The sequence below is a fragment of the Leptonychotes weddellii genome, chromosome 7 (genome assembly GCF_054177405.1).
Source record: "Leptonychotes weddellii isolate Sample4059 chromosome 7, ASM5417740v2, whole genome shotgun sequence".
NCBI lineage: Eukaryota > Metazoa > Chordata > Mammalia > Carnivora > Phocidae > Leptonychotes > Leptonychotes weddellii.
The window spans coordinates 110,468,411-110,485,971 of record NC_138375.1 but is presented as its reverse complement, the minus strand read 5'-3'; the positions used below and the strand labels follow the sequence as shown (position 1 = coordinate 110,485,971).

The following is a 17,561-nucleotide window of genomic DNA, read 5'->3' as shown; positions in this document are numbered from 1 at the left end:
GAGACACAGCGAGAGAGGGAACACAAGCAGGGGGAGTGGGAGAGGGAGAAGCAGGCTTCCTGACGGGCAGGGATCCCGATGTGGGGCTCGATCCCAGGACCCCGGGACCATGACCTGAGCCGAAGGCAGACGCCCAACGACTGAGCCACCCAGGCGCCCCTGATAACATTTCTATATAAGGGTGACCAACCTTCATGGTTGGCCCAACACTGTACCAGTTTTTGCACTTAAAGTCCTTTGTTCTGGGAAACCCCTCAGTCCTGGGCAGGCCAGGATAGTTGGTAGCCCAACCTTTAGAGATTTATGGAGACGCAGTGTGGTATAATGGTTAAAAGCAAATTCTCGAAGTAGATTGCCTAGATTCAATTCCGTTGTTGTTGTTGTTAACCAACTTGTTTTACTTTGGTCTGCAATCATAAAAAATAATCTAGAACCTTTGAGGCTGAATGATTTTCCCTTCAATTTTGCTATAGAAAACTAAATTTTTAGAAACTTAGATGCATGTTTTAATCTCAATTCACTCCTCACACATAATTGATACTATGATGTAGTTTCACTGTAAATATCAATAGAGAAGTTACAATGCCAATGGACATGGAGACTGGGCTAGATATTCAGGGTAATATGTTACTAGAATACATACGTACGTTACATTACATACACACAATACATACATTAATGCATAATTTATTTTCCAAATAAGCTGGATTCAATTCTTAGTCCTATCTTGTATCAAGTACAGGACCTTGAGCAACTTAATTCACTTCTCTGTAGCCCAGTTTCCCCACATGAAAAATGAGAGGATGCAGTGTAGTACCCACATAACAGGGTCATCCTGAGGATTACATAAATATGCACTGAGTATTTAGAATGGTGCCTAGAGGATTCTATTTGTTATGAGCATTTTGAAATTACAGCTGTTACAAACCTACCACCTTCTGGTTTATTTCACTTCTGTCCCACATATACCCTTGCTCTGTGATCCTTTCTTGGATGTCCCCAAACCCTTCACTTCAACCTCTCAGTCATCCAACCTAAGGGTGGTTAGAAAAGTAGTTCTGTGACCCTGGAGACTCTTTGACCTGCGGGTAAGCTCTGAGAATATTAAATTGAATTAAAAAGAATTGAAGGCTTTTAAAACTCTTTCCCAAGTAGGCTACCTCCTGATAGCCTCAAGAATGGGTAAGTCTTCCCTGTTACCTTTGAAAGTGAATTCTGCACAACAGATCTGCCTAGGAGTAGGATGGGACTGGGTGGGGCATTTGTGAGGCTTATATGGTAGTTCTGTGAGGCCTCAGGGACAGAGATGGGAAGTGATCCTTCCCAAGGGACACATTTGCCAAGAAACTCTAAGGTAGCTCTTCTAGCTGACAAAGTAAGGTTTGGAGCAGGGACCTTTCTCGTAGAGGAAGGAGAACCTTAGCTGTGCCTACCAAATGAAATAGTCATTGGAAACTGCAAGGAGAGGAAGTGACTTGTCGTAAGCAGGAACCGGTGGTGGCTTTTCTCAGGCACCTTGCCACATCTGATTCAATGTTTATGAAAAGTCCAAAGAAAGTGAATGTTTTCAATCAACCAGATGACTTAAACCTGTGTAAGAGATGAGGCTGGGTAACAGAGCATAACAAAATCTGGGGTGTTTATCCCACAGCTCACCAGAGAAAGTGAGGGTGTGGGGCCTGCCAGGGGGGAAGTCCAAGATCAGGAAACTGCCCAAGAATAGAAAAGGAATAAAATCAGGGAATCAAATTTAGTGGAGAATCCATGCTCCATCACACTGGCTCGCCCCAAGCAGAAAAAGTTCATGGTCCTTTAGAACAGGAAGAGGAATACAATGGGGTCGAGTCGAAATCTGGACAAAACTGTGCGTGCATTTTATAAATAGGTTCCAAAAAGTACCAGTACAGAGGAATGTTTTTCCACCCCCAGAGCTACCTAAGATGAGGTGACTAATGCTTTACCCCAGAGCACCCACACTTAGAAGCTCCAAAAGTTTTTATTTTAAGTAGCCTCCACACCCAGCATGGAGCCCAAAGCAGGGCTTGAACTCACAACCCTGAGATCAAGACCTGAGCTGAGATCAAGGGTTGGTCGCTTAACTGACTAAGCCACCCAGGAGCCTCTCCCAAAGTTGTTTTTTTTTTTAAGATGTATTTTTTATTTCAGAGAAAGAAAGAGAGCATGTGTGCGAGTGGTGGGGGGTGGAGGGCAGAGGGAGAGGGAGAGAATCTCAAGCAGACTCCCCACTGAGCACGGAGCCTGATGGGGGGCTCAATCTAATAACCCTGAGGTCACGACATGAGTCAGAATCAAGAGACGCTCAACCAATGAGCCACCCAGGTGCCCCTCCTCCAAAAGGTCTTTTTTTTTAAAGATTTATTTATTTATTTGACAGAACAAGAGAGAGAGAGAGAGAGCACAAGCAGGGAGAGCAAGAGAGGGAGAAGCAGGCTCCCCACTGAACAGGGAGCCTAAACCGGGGCTCAATCCCAGGACCCTGGGATCATGACCCAAGCCAAAGGCAGACACTTAACCGACTGAGCCCCCCTCCTCTAAAAGTTTTTAAATAAATATTTCTTGTCATTATGAGAAGCTAAAAATTTTAATATTTTCCTTTTGTAAATTAGAAGAACATAAGTGAGTGTAGCACCTAGTAAGCAAGAAACTTAGTTGAAATAGGAAGCCCCACATCCTCCACCTTGTTACTAACTCTCATAAACATCCACAAGAAATCCAGGCTTACTTTTAGGTTAGCTTCCACAGTAGAGTCCATGCCTTTTTCCGTCATAGCTCCAGAAAGAGTCCCAGGATTGGATTTCCTGACCAGCTTGGGTAATTGTCCATCTTTAAAACAATCACAATAGCCCGAGATATGGAATGCTCTGATTGACCAGATACAGGTCATATAGCCATTTCTGGAAGGTTAGGGGTATCACCCTCACCCAAAAAGCACATGGACTGAAGGTGAGTGGAAAGTATCTTCTTTACAAAAGAATAAAGTATAACTATCCAAGGAAAAAGTATTGGATGTCACAAAAAGAAAAAACAAAACAAAACACGGATGTCCACTATTTTAATCCTCTCTCCTAATGAATAGGTCAATTCCATTTCAATGGGCTTCATGATTCTTCCCAGATGGTGATGGTCAGGGACCTCAAGGAAAGAGTCCTGCTTTGCACTGGAGGCCTTGGATCCACTCGACATGGAGAGTACCATCCTAGGGGACTGAATCTAAGACCTAATGTTGCTCAGAGATTGGTAACCCTCTAGGGTCCCCTCCCTCTTTGGGAGCTTTATACTATCACTCAATAAACTTTTCTGCCCACCAAAAAAAAAAAAAAAAAAAAATGTTGCTCAGAGACAGTAAGACTATCTGTCTGTTTCATTAAAGGCAAATTGTAGCCATGGATAGGGATGTGGAAGTTACCACTTCCTTTTGTCCCCTCAGCTAAGGTCAAATGCCTCAGCCTGGTTTGAGAAGATGGGAAAGTGTGGTTGGCTGTGGGTGAGTAGCCTCTGTGACCTCACAGGTCTTTGCCTTTCTAACCACAGTGATTAGTAGAATACCTAAGAGGTCACTAGCAAAAGAACTTACCCTGGAATACTGGAATCTGAAGACAGAAGGCCATATAGAATTAGGAAGCAAACTCTCTGAGGGACCCTTATTAATCCATCCACTTGTCACATATCTCCATTGTGCTCTGCCATCTGAAGTGGATCCTGTATACAATTTCCTGAAAAGAATCCTAGGCTCAAAGAGCTGGAAGGGATCTTTGAGTTCTTCCAGTCTACCACCTCACTTCACAGTTGAGGAAAATGAGTCTCACAAAGGAGAATTGACTTGGCAAGGACAGAGTAAATTGGTGTCCAAGCTCAGACTAGAGCTCAGGAGTCTTGGAGTCCCTTCCAGAGTTCCTTCCATTCTACCCTGTGGCCTCTCTTGGGTAGATTCCAGCAAGACTATTGAGTTTCAAATAGAAGGCTTCATTTGTCTTGGGAATATGGAACTCCTTTTTGTAGCCACTTACCCTCAAATGCACTTAAACATTCAGATCTCGAAAAAAGCCTCAATCCCAGAGCACAGAGATGAGATAGAAAAAGCTTCAGGGCTCTGCTCCGGAGAAGCAGGATGAACCTGGTGTTCTTTCAGATGCGGACTATGCTCTGGGAATTGGGGGTACTCCATAAATACGCTAAGATGTCTAGGATATCCTTATACTAAGTGTTGCGCCTGTGAGGTGTTTTTTCTGGGTCAGGATGAACATAATCTCAGCATCTCAAAGGGGCTTAATCACCCTCAAAACGTTAAGGACCACCACACTAAAGTGATTTTTCCAGATGTGGTTTGTCATCAGAATTACCAAGGAAGCTTTAAAAGCACTGATATGGGGGCCCCTCCTCCTGGAGCGGCGGACTCAGCAGATCTGTGCTGGGGCGCAAAGAATCTGCATCTTTTAGAAGCTCACAGGCTTAGCAGCTGTAGCTCTAGAGGAAAATACTACTGGAAATGCTTTCCTGGAATGAAGAAGAAAAAATTACCTCAGGACTTATCACTTCAAAGCCATTCTGATGTAAATGGTGTTTATGACAGAGAAAAATTAGAATTCCTGGAAAGAAGGGAGAATTGGGACTCAAGAAGCCATAGAGATAATGGAATTCAGAAAAAGGCTAAGGTTCTGGGATAGCACATTGTGACCCCCGCTTACACCTAGGGAAATCAGCTCTTAGCTCATATTTTGTCTCTCTGACTACCCTCCAGGGACTGTCAGATACTGTGAATCCCCAGGGCTCAGGGCAGTTGAGCATTAGGGCAAATCCACCATTTCTTGGCATTTGTATAGTTTCTGAACAAAATACTATGCATATTTTGTTCATTTATGCATGAAACAAATATTTAAATGCCTACAGGATGATGGGTTCTGTTCTAGCAGTGAACGAATCAGACACCCTCCCAGGCCTCAGGATCTTCAGTCTGGCATGGGTATGGGATTCATTTCATAGACTGAGCACTGGGGTCATAAAGGGATCTTCCGCCCCCCCCCCTTTTTTTTTAGCAGCTCCATGACACTAGTTTCTCTTCTGTTTCTAGAACACACCATGCATTTTCTTCTTTCTAGGCCTTCTATGCGCCTGTTCTCCAGAACATTCTTACCTGCACTCTGCCCAGTCCTCTGCAATGAAACCTGTGGGGCTCAGCTTCAATGGCCTTTTCATAAACACCCTTCCACTCCTCCATTTAAAGTAGTTCCCCCTGTTATCCTCTCTCAGAGCAACTTACACTTTTCCTTCATGGTATTTATCACAGTTTTTAGTAGTATATTTATTCACATGATTATTGTTAAACTTCACTTAAATAAAAAGTAATTCAGGAGCACCTGGGTAGTGCAGTCAGTTAAGCATGGTTTCAGCTCAGGTCCTGGTGTCAGGGTCATGAGATCGAATCCCACGCCAGGTTCCGTGCTCTGCCAGGAGTCTTCTCGAGATTCTCTCTCCCTCTGTCCCTCCCGCTCATGCTCTCTGTCTCTCTCTCCAAAATAAATAAATCTTTTTTAAAAAAGTAATTCAGGGCGCCTGGGTGGCTCAGTTGGTTAAGCGACTGCCTTCGGCTCAGGTCATGATCCTAGAGTCCCGGGATGGAGTCCCGCATCGGGCTCCCTGCTCAGCAGGGAGGCTGCTTCTCCCTCTGACCCTCCTCCCTCTCATGCTCTCTGTCTCTCATTCTCTCTCTCGCAAATAAATAAAATCTTAAAAAAAAAAAAAGAAAAAAAAAATAAATAAATAAAATAAAAAGTAATTCATACAGTAACTACATATTAAATGAAAACGTAACTCATATACCAGGAAAAGAAACTTAGCTTCCTGCTCCTGACCCCCTGATTCTCGATTCTTTTTCGCATAGGTACATGCTATTAGCACTTACATTCTCTAGATATTTTCTGGAGTCTTGTGGGTCCATGTAATTATTTATTAGCTGGCTACCTCCTGTACCAGGCTGAAGGGCAGGTTCTCTGTCTATTTGTTTGTTGCCTTTTCCCTAGTACCTGGCCCATAATCAGCGCCTTAGGTGTTGGTGGAATGAATGTAAGGATGTTAAAAGAACAGAGAGAAGGAGTCGGTATCTAAACTGCCAGCTCATGTACGTCGTCCGTACCTCCACTCAGCACTGAGCTCACAGTAAACCCTACTGATGCTCCGTGCTCCCCTAACTTCCGTTTTACACCTCTGTGGGAGCAACTTCTCACGTGGTGGTGAAATTAGACTTCTCTTGTCCGCCTGTCTCTCCCAGTAGACTGTGAGCTCCTAGAGGTCAGAGACCACATTCAAGCTGTGCTAAGCGACCCAGAAGTTAATGAACACTTTCTAACTGACTGCTTGTCTAACCTGACTCACTGGACTGCTGGCTCCTTTGCATTTCTGTTCTCAAAGTTCCACTTTGCAGTCTGTCAGAGCGGTTAGGTGTTGTTATTTTTCCGGCGAAGACTAGTGTCTTCAGAATCTCTAGAGAGATGCTCTTCCCTTGGGCTTTACTGCAGATTCTCATTTCTTTAAGGACTCAAGTTTTCTCATCTGTAAAATGGGGATAATCATGCCAGCCTTCCAGGATTGTTGTGAAAATTAAATGAGGTCTTCTGTGAAAACATCAAACACATCAAGGCAGTTGTTCATTTCCCCACTCACTGTCAGCAAGAAGAAGAGTCTCTGTGCCTATTTTCCTACAAAGGAGAAGTCTCTGCAGGGGAAGTAGGGTCTGGCAGACAGGAATTTTAATTCCAACCTGTTCAAATATTATCGAGACAATGAGATGAGAATCACTAATAAAGTAAAACAAAAACAAAAACAAAAAACCCCCACAAAAACCAGAAAACAAAACTGCTCTCTTTGAACATTGACTTGAAATACAATGGTTGCAGGTCAAAGAAGCTGCTGAGTGATAAATCCTCAGGGAATACAGAGATTCAAGAGGTCCCTCAGGGCCATATGCAGTCTGTCTCATCTTGCAGGTGAGACTCCCTCCTTCTCCAGGCTCCAGCCACACGGAGTCTCCTTTGTTCCTCCAAGCATACTTTCCAGAAGGCCTTCATTCAACCATGTATTTGTGCAACAGTTATTTCTAGACTTCCTACTATGTGCTAGGCATTATTCGGGCAGCTGGGGACGTGGTGATAGGCAAGATAAGCAAGATAAGCCACAGACCCTGTTCATGATGCTAATATTCTAGCGAGAGAGACAGACAATAAACAAATTGACAAAGTAATATAGGGATTTCTGCCTTATTTACGGTTGCATTTCCAGAACTGAACATTGTACCCAACACAGAGCAGATACTCCATAAATACTCATAGAGGTGAAGGAAAAGAGGTGAGGGAGAACGGCAGCTAGCCTCAGGGAAGAGAGAGGAGGGGCCAGCTTAAGAGCTAACATAACTAACCCCCACAGGATCATTTCAGCCCAAAGATGTGCCCGACTTACAGGAGGGACCAAAATGGGTTGGAGCCTACCCTCCCCGTTGGTCTCCAAGAACATGAGTCTAGGGAGGGGAAGCAGTGGCTTATCTTCATTTCTGTCTACCCTGTGTGTGTGTAGGCATGGAAAAATGGGAACCAATGAATGGGGAAAAGCCCCAGACTTGCCAAGTGATCTTATCCACTCCTGTGCATTCCTGTGCCAGAGACTGGCTAGCTGGTTGCCAAACTCATTTCCTCTTTCTCACGGACACCTACCTAGATTACATCTTCCCACCCTTCTTGTAGTTAGGTATGACCATGTGATGAGCTTTTGCCAGTGGAGTGTGGATGGAAGCGATAGACTCTCCCATGCACCATCCTTCATGCTCTTTTTCCATCACAGTGACCTTGGAAACTGTGTGTTAAAGATGGCAGAGACACAAGATGGAAGGACCTGGGTCCCTGCACTGCCTCTTGGAATAGCGTCTGCCATGCATTAGGGCCACTCATTTTGGACTAACCTGAGTGAGAAATAAGCTACCGTGATGGGCCCCTAGGGATGGGAGTTTGCCTGCTAGATTAGCTAGCGCTATCATAACTGTACAGTTCCTCGCTCTCTCTGGGCCAATGACACCGCTCCAGCCCAGAGCCCATCCCTGGGCTCAAGACTTGGCTCTCTAACTGTGCACCGAACATTTCTCCTGACAAGGTGGTCACTACCTTAGACTCGATGTGCCCAAAACTGGGCTTGCTATCTTCACCTCGCAACCAGCTCCTCCTTCTCCAGAGTGGCCAATCTCAGTGGACGGCGCCACTTTTCACTCAGGCGTACAAGCCTGAACCTCAGTCATCTTTAACTCCCTTTCCCTTTCGCTCATCCCCTGCGTACCTCTTGAATTCATATACTTCTCTTCTCATCCACTGCTACTACCATCAGACACTACAACCTGGATACTGTCGCAACCACCAACCAACTGGTCTCCCTGCGCTGCTACAGCTACGCTTCTGGCCCGTTCCCAACCCTGCAGCCTGAGGCATCTACCCAAAAGTAGGTCTGATCATGCCACCTCCTACCTACACTCCTCTTAAACCCCTGCACTGGCTCCCCATCACTCCGAGAAACCAGTCCAAACGCCCTGGCACAGTTTTGAAGGTCCCTGTATAATCTGGCCTGGTCTCCCTCTGCAGTCTCTTCATCTCTTCTACTGACCCCAACCCAGCTGTCTGCACTCCTGGCACACCAAACTCATTTCAGTTCCTCATTCACATCATCCTCCCTCTCTGTTCTGTTACCTCTGCCTAGAATACTCTTTTTTTTTTTTTTTTAAGATTTCATTTATGTATTTGACCGAGAGAGCCACAGTGAGAGAGGGAACACAAGCAGGGGGAGAGGGAGAGGGAGAAGCAGGCTTCCCGCCAAGCAGGGAGCCCGATGCGGGGCTCGATCCCAGGACCCTGGGATCATGACCTGAGCCGAAGGCAGACGCTTAATGACTGAGTCACCCAGGCGCCCCAAGAATACTCTTTTTTTTTTTAAATAAAGATTTTATTTATTTATTTGACAGAGGGAGAGAGAGCACAAGCAGGGGGAGCAGCAGAGGGAAAGGGAGGAGCAGGCTCCCCACTGAGCAGGGAGCCTGACAAGGGTCTCCATCCCAGGACTCCAGGATCATGACCTGAGCTAAAGGCAGACGTTTAATGGACTGAACCACCCAGGCGCCCCTAGAATACTCTTAATAACCTCCCCTTTTCCCTTGGACCACAGCTGCTCATCCTGCCTTACCTTGAATTTTACTCCCTCAAGGAAGTGGCCCCCTTGACCCCTGGAGCAGGCTCACTCACCTGGCACCTCCTGCTGCCCATCATAACTGTCTTGACACTTGATTACTGTGATCTGTTTAATTGTCTATCTTCCCTGTTAGAGTGCAAGCTCCTGGAGGGCAAGGCCTGGGTTCTGCTCACTCTTGCATTTTTAGCTTCTAGAACAAAGTAGGAATCACTGTATGTCTGTTACATGAATGCATGTGAAAGCAGTGAACTAGTTCAATCATTGACAACTGAAACTTGCAGTACAGACCCTCCCAACAGCCTCTTAGGAGTATCAGTGCTCTCTTATGACAGCAAACAGTTAATTCTCAGAGTTTCTCTGCAGTCTGAGTCAGAGTGATTAGCCCGGCTTATTAATGAGGAAACAGAGCCCCAGGGGAGCAGGTGATCTGCCCCAGGGAGGCAGCGAGGTGAGGTAGTCACAGGGCTCCAGCTATGACCAAACTGCTTCCACCTCCCCCTCCTACTTTTCTTGTTTCTGAGCACCAGGCGGAAATGTAATGTCATGACACATTGGGGGATTTCTTTCTCCCATTGCATTTTTCTGATGTGACTCCGGCCTGGGAGCTTGGGGGAGCACAGGCTAAGGGAGGAGGGAGGCGGGTGGTGGGGAGGGTCCCGCCACATTCCTCAGCGGCCCCCGTTTGCATAGCTCGGAGAAAGAAGAAAGAAGTTAGCAAGCTTTGGCAGAAGCACTGGGCATTCAGCTCCTGTTCTGGCAGCTGCAGAGGCTGAGCCCCAACACACGCTCTGCCAAGGCCAGGGAGGCAAGGCTCTCTCTCCCGGCTCCGGCTGCCAAGATGAGGTGGAGGAGGTCAAGGCCTTGGCCTAACATGGGGGATCACAGAAAGAGTCGCCTTCTTTCTGCCTGGCCTGGCAGCCAGTTGGCCATGAACTATTAAGTGTGTGCGTATGGGGTGGGGGTTGGGGGTTGGGGGGGGACGAGTAGTGTCAGGGCCTCAGTGCAAACTCGTTCCAGGTTGGAGAGCTGGTGTGGGCATCTGATAGCCCCTCACCCAGCCTGGACATATTGGAGGGGCAGCCCCTGGGCAGATGTCCCCACCCAGCTGTTGGGGCCACTGCCATCACATTCCAGAGCAGGCCCAGCACCACAGAGTGTGGCTTTTGAGAAAGAGCGTGAGGCCCCACTCACCATGGAAACTAGGCCTCCTAGGAAAAGGTCACATATTTGATGGGGCTGTCAGCCGGGCACCTTAAATGCAGCACTGTTCCTGTTTTCCTGAGGCACCCGCCGGCTATGAAGCCCTGAGACAATGGGGGTGGCCGCTGACCTGTTGGCTGGCTTTAGGCAGGTCCCTATCACAGTTTCCCCTGCTCAGCAAAGCCCACGGCTGTAACCGCTTACCCAGCCTGACTCCAACCTGCACCCACTGGGACAATCCTGCAGGCTGAGCCATGAGTCTGGCAAGGACCCGGCTGGGCCAAAAATCTGGAAAAGGAGGTACCCACAAGACCCACAAGTATAAAAACTAGCAGAGGGCTAGAAGTCAGAGCTTGTTAATAGCTATCATGGCTTGAGTACTTACTCCACACCAGGCACTGTGATAAATGCTTTATATGCATTAAAATACTCACAAAAACCCTAAGAAAAGTGAAGCTTTGCAAGGTTAAATAACTTGTTCAAGATTATTATATGACCAGAAAATGGCATGGTTAGGGTTTGAACCCAGCTTTGTCTGATCCAGAGTCTAAACTCTTTTTTAAATTTTTTTAAATTTAAATTCAATTAATTAACATATAGCGTATTAGTAGTTTCAGCGGTAGAGGTCAGTGATTCATCAGTTGCGTATAACACCCAGTGCTCATTCCATCACATGTCCTCCTTAATGTCCATCACCCAGTTACCCCATCCCCCCACCCACCTCCCCTCCAGCAACCCTCAGTTTGTTTCTTATGATTAAGAGTCTTGGGACACCTGGGTGGCTCAGTCGGTTAAGCATCTGCCTTGGCTCAGGTCATGATCTCGGAGTTCTGGGATCAAGACCCTTATGGGGCTCCCTGCTCAGCGGGGAGTCTGCTTCTCCCTCTCCCTCTGCCACTCCCCCTGCTTGTGCTCTCTCTCTCTCTCTCTGTCTGTCAAATAAATAAATAAAATCTTAAAAAAATAATCTTATGGTTTGTCTCCCCAGAGTCTAAACTCTTAACCTCTACTCTACCTTCACTCATTCATTTATTCATGCATTCATTCATTTATTCCACTGTCCATTCACTCATGCATGCATCAAACATTTAGTGAGAGCCTCTGACGTACTGGGTGCAGGCACACAGAGCTGCAAAAGGACACGCTCCACAGCTCCAACAGCTCACAGTGGGTGAAGCAGGTGAGCACACAATGACAATACGTGGGGTGATGAAAGCCATGGGAGAGGAACACGGAAGCTGCTATGGGAAGAGGACTGAGTTTCCTTGCATTGTCCAAGGCCCAGTGCTGTGATGTGCAGAGGAGGAGTGACTAACACACCAGGACTGAGTGTGGGTGGCAGACTTTCTCCAGAAGGTGCCCAAACACACACCTGGAAGAGGATGTTTGTACCTGCAGGGTTGAACATGGGTCAGACTTCTCAGGCCTGGAGTCTCGGGATCCAGAGTTCTAGCCACTGGGCGGAAGAGAATACTTACTCCCCAGTGGACCTGATCAGGCCCTCCTTCCCAAGCCTAGCACTTCTCAGGGCCACCCAACCCACTCAGTATCACCAAAGAAATAGAAGTCAAGACTTCCTAGAGAGCCGTGGGTTGGGTCATGGTTTATATGGCCAGCCTTAGCCCAGACACTAGGAGCATAAAAGAAGAACTAACTGGTAGCTTCTTTTTTCTGTCATGGTCCCATTGAAGCTGGCCTGCTGTCAAAAGCTAGGGTCGGCAGAAACAAAAGTAGTCCCTCATTAAAAGGAAGCCAATCCGGTGACTTCTAGGTTAGGCAAGAAAATAAGGGTTAGGGAAAAGTGTGACTTAATTCCTCCCATCTGTCTGGTTCCTACACCCACGTGTGTCTTTGGGGAAGCCTCCCACACAGGCTATGATCCATTAACTACAGCAATCCAGCCCTGAAAGGAGCCCTTTTCCTTAGATGCCCTGTTGGTTAGTAATGGCCAAGATGCTGGGAGGGAAGAATGGAGAGAGGGAGGAGGGATGTTCTCTGAAGAGCGAGAGGGCAGCTGACTTCCTTCACAGCTGTGTGGGTGGTAGTGAGCTAAGAGGTCCCTGATCTCTTCTCCATCAATCAAGGGGCAACCAAGAACAAATGTGCAATTTTAAAAGTTCAAAAAGAAAATCCAAGCCACAACAACCTCCAAATTATATTAATTTGGTGGTGGCCTCATGCTCCAGAAACCTGTCATGGATGGGACAATTCTAACTTCCTCCTCCTGCTCTTGGATGAGGTGAGCTTTTTTTTTTTTTTTCTCTAGGGTTGGTCTTCATGAAGCTTCACTGCCTATTGCTCTGTTCCCTGGAGGCCTGGCCTCCAGGGCACCTTATCACAGCAAGGAGGAGAATACAGAGCCTTCTCCTCTCTTCTCTTTTTGGAGAATGGTGGCCAAGACAGGAGTTCATGGTCAGCGAAGAGCCTGGGCCCTCCTGCAGGGGTCAGAGGCAAAATTGCATTAGCTGGCAGAAGTCTTGTGCAACATACTCTACCCCTCTGAGCCTCAGGGCCCTCGATCGTGAAACTGGGGATAAGAATACTACCTGGAGCACTATGAGGATTAAATAATATTCTATAATAGGAGTACACTTTAGAGGTGTAAAACACCATATAAATGTCAGGTGCCCTCATTTGTTTCTGTCTTCAGGTCCTTCTTAGTTACACTTTTGCCTCTTTTTTTTTCCCTCCTTGCCTCCCCCTTCCTCTCATTGCCCTCTCTCTGGTGCCCTCCTTCACGCCATATAGACTTAATACGTCCACAAAAGAATGTTTATTTATATGGCCCCCATGAACTCCTCCCGTATTCCTTCCCATTTTGATGAATAGAACCATCGTTTACCCAGTTTCTCGGGTTAAAATCCAAGAAGTGATCTTTGATTCCTTTTTTCTCATAAAGCCCACATTCCATCCATCAGTATGTCTTATGGGTGATTCCTCCAAAACATATCCTGAATCTGCCCATTTCTCACCACCACCTCTCCTACCACTGTATTCCTGGCCACCAGCATGTCTTGCCTGGATGACTGCAAAGGCCTCCTAACTGGTCTTGCTTCTTCCACTTTTGCCCCCTAGAAGCCCTTCTGTGCATATCAGAGTCATATTTGCAAAACATAAATCAAATCATATCACTCTTCTGTTCAAAAGACTCCATTGGCTTCCAAATTGTTCACCATGGTCTACAAGGCCCTACATGATCTGGTCCTTGCCTCTCTCTTCAACTTTCAATGACTACGCTGCAGCTCAGGGGTCCCTTTCTGTCCTTCATACAAACTATGCTTATTTTTGTCTTAGGGCTTTCATATGCCTGATCTCATCTTGTCTCTGTTCAGGTGTTACCTCCTCAGAGGGACCTTCCTTGAGCTGCCTATATAAATTCTGCCCCCAGTGACTCTTCAGCACATCACCCTTTTGTGTGTGTTCCTTAATTCCTGAAGTTATCCTATTTCTTTATTTATACATGTATTGTTGGTCCATGTGTCAGTCTCACCGCTGTTCTCCAGTGATAAGAATAATACTTGGCGGGCACCTGGGTGGCTCAGATGGTTAAGCGTCTGTCTTCGGCTCAGGTCATGATCCCAGGGTCCTGGGATCGAGTCCCACATCGGGCTCCCTGCTCCTTGGGAGCCTGCTTCTCCCTCTGCTTCTCTCTCTCTGTCTCTCATGAATAAATAAATAAAATCTTTAAAAAAAAAAAAAAGAATAATACTTGGCACATTGTAAGTGCTCACTCAATTTTGTGGATGAGTGAATGAATGCCCTTATTCCAAAGTACTTCTCTTTCTTTTCTTCCCCCACTCTCGCTCCATCAAAATGCCCTCTCCTTCAGAGCATGGATTTCATTTGGAAGGTGATAGGGAGGCCTCCACAAATATTTGCTGAATGAATGAAGCTAAAATGAATTACACCAACAAAGAATCCCAGCCTCTTGATGCTTAGCTATTCCCAGAAGTATTAGCATTCTCAAACAGGAAGCTTGAATTTCAGGCATTGTTGACAAAGGGAAGAATTTCAGGCCAGCCAAGTTGAAGTGATATATTTGGACAGAGTTGCTGTTCCCGGACTTCTTAAACCCACAAATATTTATTAAGACCCTTTAAAGCTCCTTTGAAACCACAGTTGACATTAAAATGTAAAACACCGATTGAGAAGCATTGTTTGTGTCTGAGGAAAAAAACTGTGGACTGGGAAGTGGAAGGCTGGGTTTCAATGCCCAGTGTGCCTCTAATTAGTTCCTTGGACAAGTTGCTAAAGATCACCAATATTTACTGAGTATCTAGCATGTGCCTGGCCCTGAGCGGCACTTTCTTCGCAGGTGTCATTTTTGCAACTTCTCAGGTGGATATATTTAGTATCTTTTTTTTTTTAAGATTTTATTTATTTATTTGAGAGCGAGAATGAGAGAGAGAGAGAGCATGAGAGGGGGAGGGTCAGAGGGAGAAGCAGACTCCCTGCCGAGCAGGGAGCCCGATGCGGGACTCGATCCCAGGACCCCAGGATCACGACCTGAGCCGAAGGCAGTCGCTTAACCAACTGAGCCACCCAGGCGCCCCTAGTATCTTTTTTATAGGCGGGGAGACAAGGTCAGAGAGGTCAGGTATCAGGCATGAGGGCACTCCCTGATAAACAGTGGACCCAGGATCCTGTCAGCCTGCCCTCCTGTACCTTCCCCTGTACCCTGATAAGGCACTTCACATCTTCTCCCATGAATCTGTAAATGGTGTGTGTGTGGGGGGGTGCCTGGGGAGTAAACTCTTGGGCTCTAAGGAGTTGCTTTCTAAGATCCCTTTCACATGAGCGTGTTTTTTCTGGATGAATACGAGAGGAAGAGAAAACAAGTCTGGCCCGAAGAACTCATTTGGGAATGTAACTTAGTGGTTAGAGTGAAGGCTTGGGAGTTAAGTTTTCAAGTTAACATCTGGACTTTACCACTCATCTGAGGCATCCACAACTTGGGTAGCCAGAGCACCTACCTCCTAGGTCATCACGAGACACAACCGAGGTGATGCCTGTAGAATGTGGGGACCGGCTCAGTGAGCACTCCATGACTATCAGATATTTATTTGATTATTAGCCTAATAATGATTACGATGAACATTATAAAAGAAAGCATGGAAAAGGGGCCAAAGGGGAAGCCCATCGGAGAAGAGGTAGGTGCTTGTCAGCGCACAGGAAGGCCGGATTACCACTAGCCAGTCTTGGCAAGTGGCTCCCAGAGCCACTATATCAGCCAAGGAGATGGCCCGGGGGTGGGGGGTGGGGGGGAGGCTCCCAACAGCAGCAGTGTCAGGAGAGAGCCCCTGAAAGGCAGGAAGCCCAGAGGCCGCAGGAAACATTAGCTGGAGAAACAAAGTGTGTTGAAAAGCTGAGCCTGGTGCAAGATAGGAGCAGGAGAGAGAAACCCACGAAGAGTTCTAAGTACCTCACTGACGTCTGTTCTGTTTTCTCTGATTACCAAAGTCATATACTGGTATTTCATAGAGCTTTATATCAGGCAAATAGCAAAAGAGTCCCCGATCCAAGTTTTGAAAAATCTTCTCATTGTAGTTGAATACATACAGAGAAATGCACAAACCATTCTCGAAGAATTTTCTCAAAGTGAATACTCCCAGGTAGCCAGCACCCAGACTGTGGAACATAACGTTCATCAGTGCACTGGAAGTCACCCTGTTTTGCCCCCTTCCAGTCACTACTGATCCCAACAGGGATTTCTTTTCTGATTTCTTTCACCCTTGATAAGTTTTACCTGTTTTAAAATTTTATTTTCAGAGAACTTTTTAAAGATTTTATTTATTTTAGAGAGAAAGAGAAAGTGCACAAGTGGGGAGGGAGGGGCCCAGGGAGAAGGAGAGAGAGAGAATCTCAAGCAGACTCTGTGGGGAGCGCAGAACCAAGGCTGGGCTCCATCCTGCGACCCTGAGATCATGACCTGAGCCGCAAAGAATTGGATGCTTAGCTGCCTGAGCCACCCAGGAGCCCCCAGTTTTAAAATTTTAAATAAATAGAAACACAGAGAATGTACCCTTTTGGGGTGCCTGGGTGGCTCAGTGGTTAAGCGTCTGCCTTCGGCTCAGGTCATGATCCTAGGGTCCTGGGATCGAGCCCCGCATCGGGCTACCTGCTCAGTGCGGAGCCTGCTTCTCCCGCTCCCTCTGTCGCTCCCCCTGCTTGTGCTCTCTCTCTCTGTCAAATAAATAAAATCTTTCAAAAAAAAGTATATATAAGGGGGCTCCTGGAGAAATTTTAGAGTATCACAACTCTCTAAGAGCAGAGGATGAGGAGAGGGCAGTCCAATGGCACTTGTCCAATGACCTCCCAATGGATCTCTCTGCTTCCAATCTACCAAGGACACCATGGCCAGATGATCTGTCCCAAATTCCACTTTTATCCTGTCATCCCCCACCCCCTCCCCGATAGAGGCCCTTCTTTAAAGCCAACCACATTTCCACGGCAGCACTGGATCACATACCTTGCTGGCCTTTGACTAGATTTTAGTCATTTCTTATATTCATTCATCTATGTGACAAATATCGAATGCCTACAATCTGGGATTGGAGTAACATACACATCCCTACCTTCACGCAGCTAACATTTTAGCAGGAAGAGCTAGACAATCAACAAAGAAGAATATGTTAGTGGTGATAGGGGTCTGGTGGAAAAGAAAGCAATGTAGGGAGAGTAAGAAGAACGGGGTGGGTGAGGAATGTGCTGTCATCTAGTAGGTTGGTCAGGGAAAGCCTGCAAGGCAGACAAGAGCTGGATTACGTTTTACACGATCGCTCTGGCTACTGTGTTAGAAATGGGCTATACGAGAGCAAGGGGGAAGAAAGGAGACAGGCAGTCGTCGGAAGAGTTCGAGCCAGAGATGATGGTGAATTGGACCGGGGTGATGGTAGGGGCAGTGATCAGAAGTGGCTGCATTCAGCATATATTCCAAAGGTAGGAGTGACAAGGTTTGCTGACATATTGGTTGTGGAGCATGAGAGGGAAGTCAAAGGTGCCCTGTTCCCGCCAGGGGCAATGCCTCATTGGGTATATAGTGCGGGACCAGGCCCCGAGTCCAGAGTCTATTGGCTGAATGGGTGGACGTCTTTCTGATTACAGCCAGCCAAAATTCCTATGTGAGA

General features: G+C 46.6%; 1 long non-coding RNA gene across 2 annotated transcripts in view; it reads right to left on the bottom strand.

Annotated features, from left to right (window-relative positions):
• LOC145722453 (uncharacterized) overlaps positions 1-17,561 on the bottom strand; it is a 388,135-nt gene that overhangs the window by 310,317 nt on the left and 60,257 nt on the right. The gene's annotated exons all lie outside the window — the stretch shown is intronic.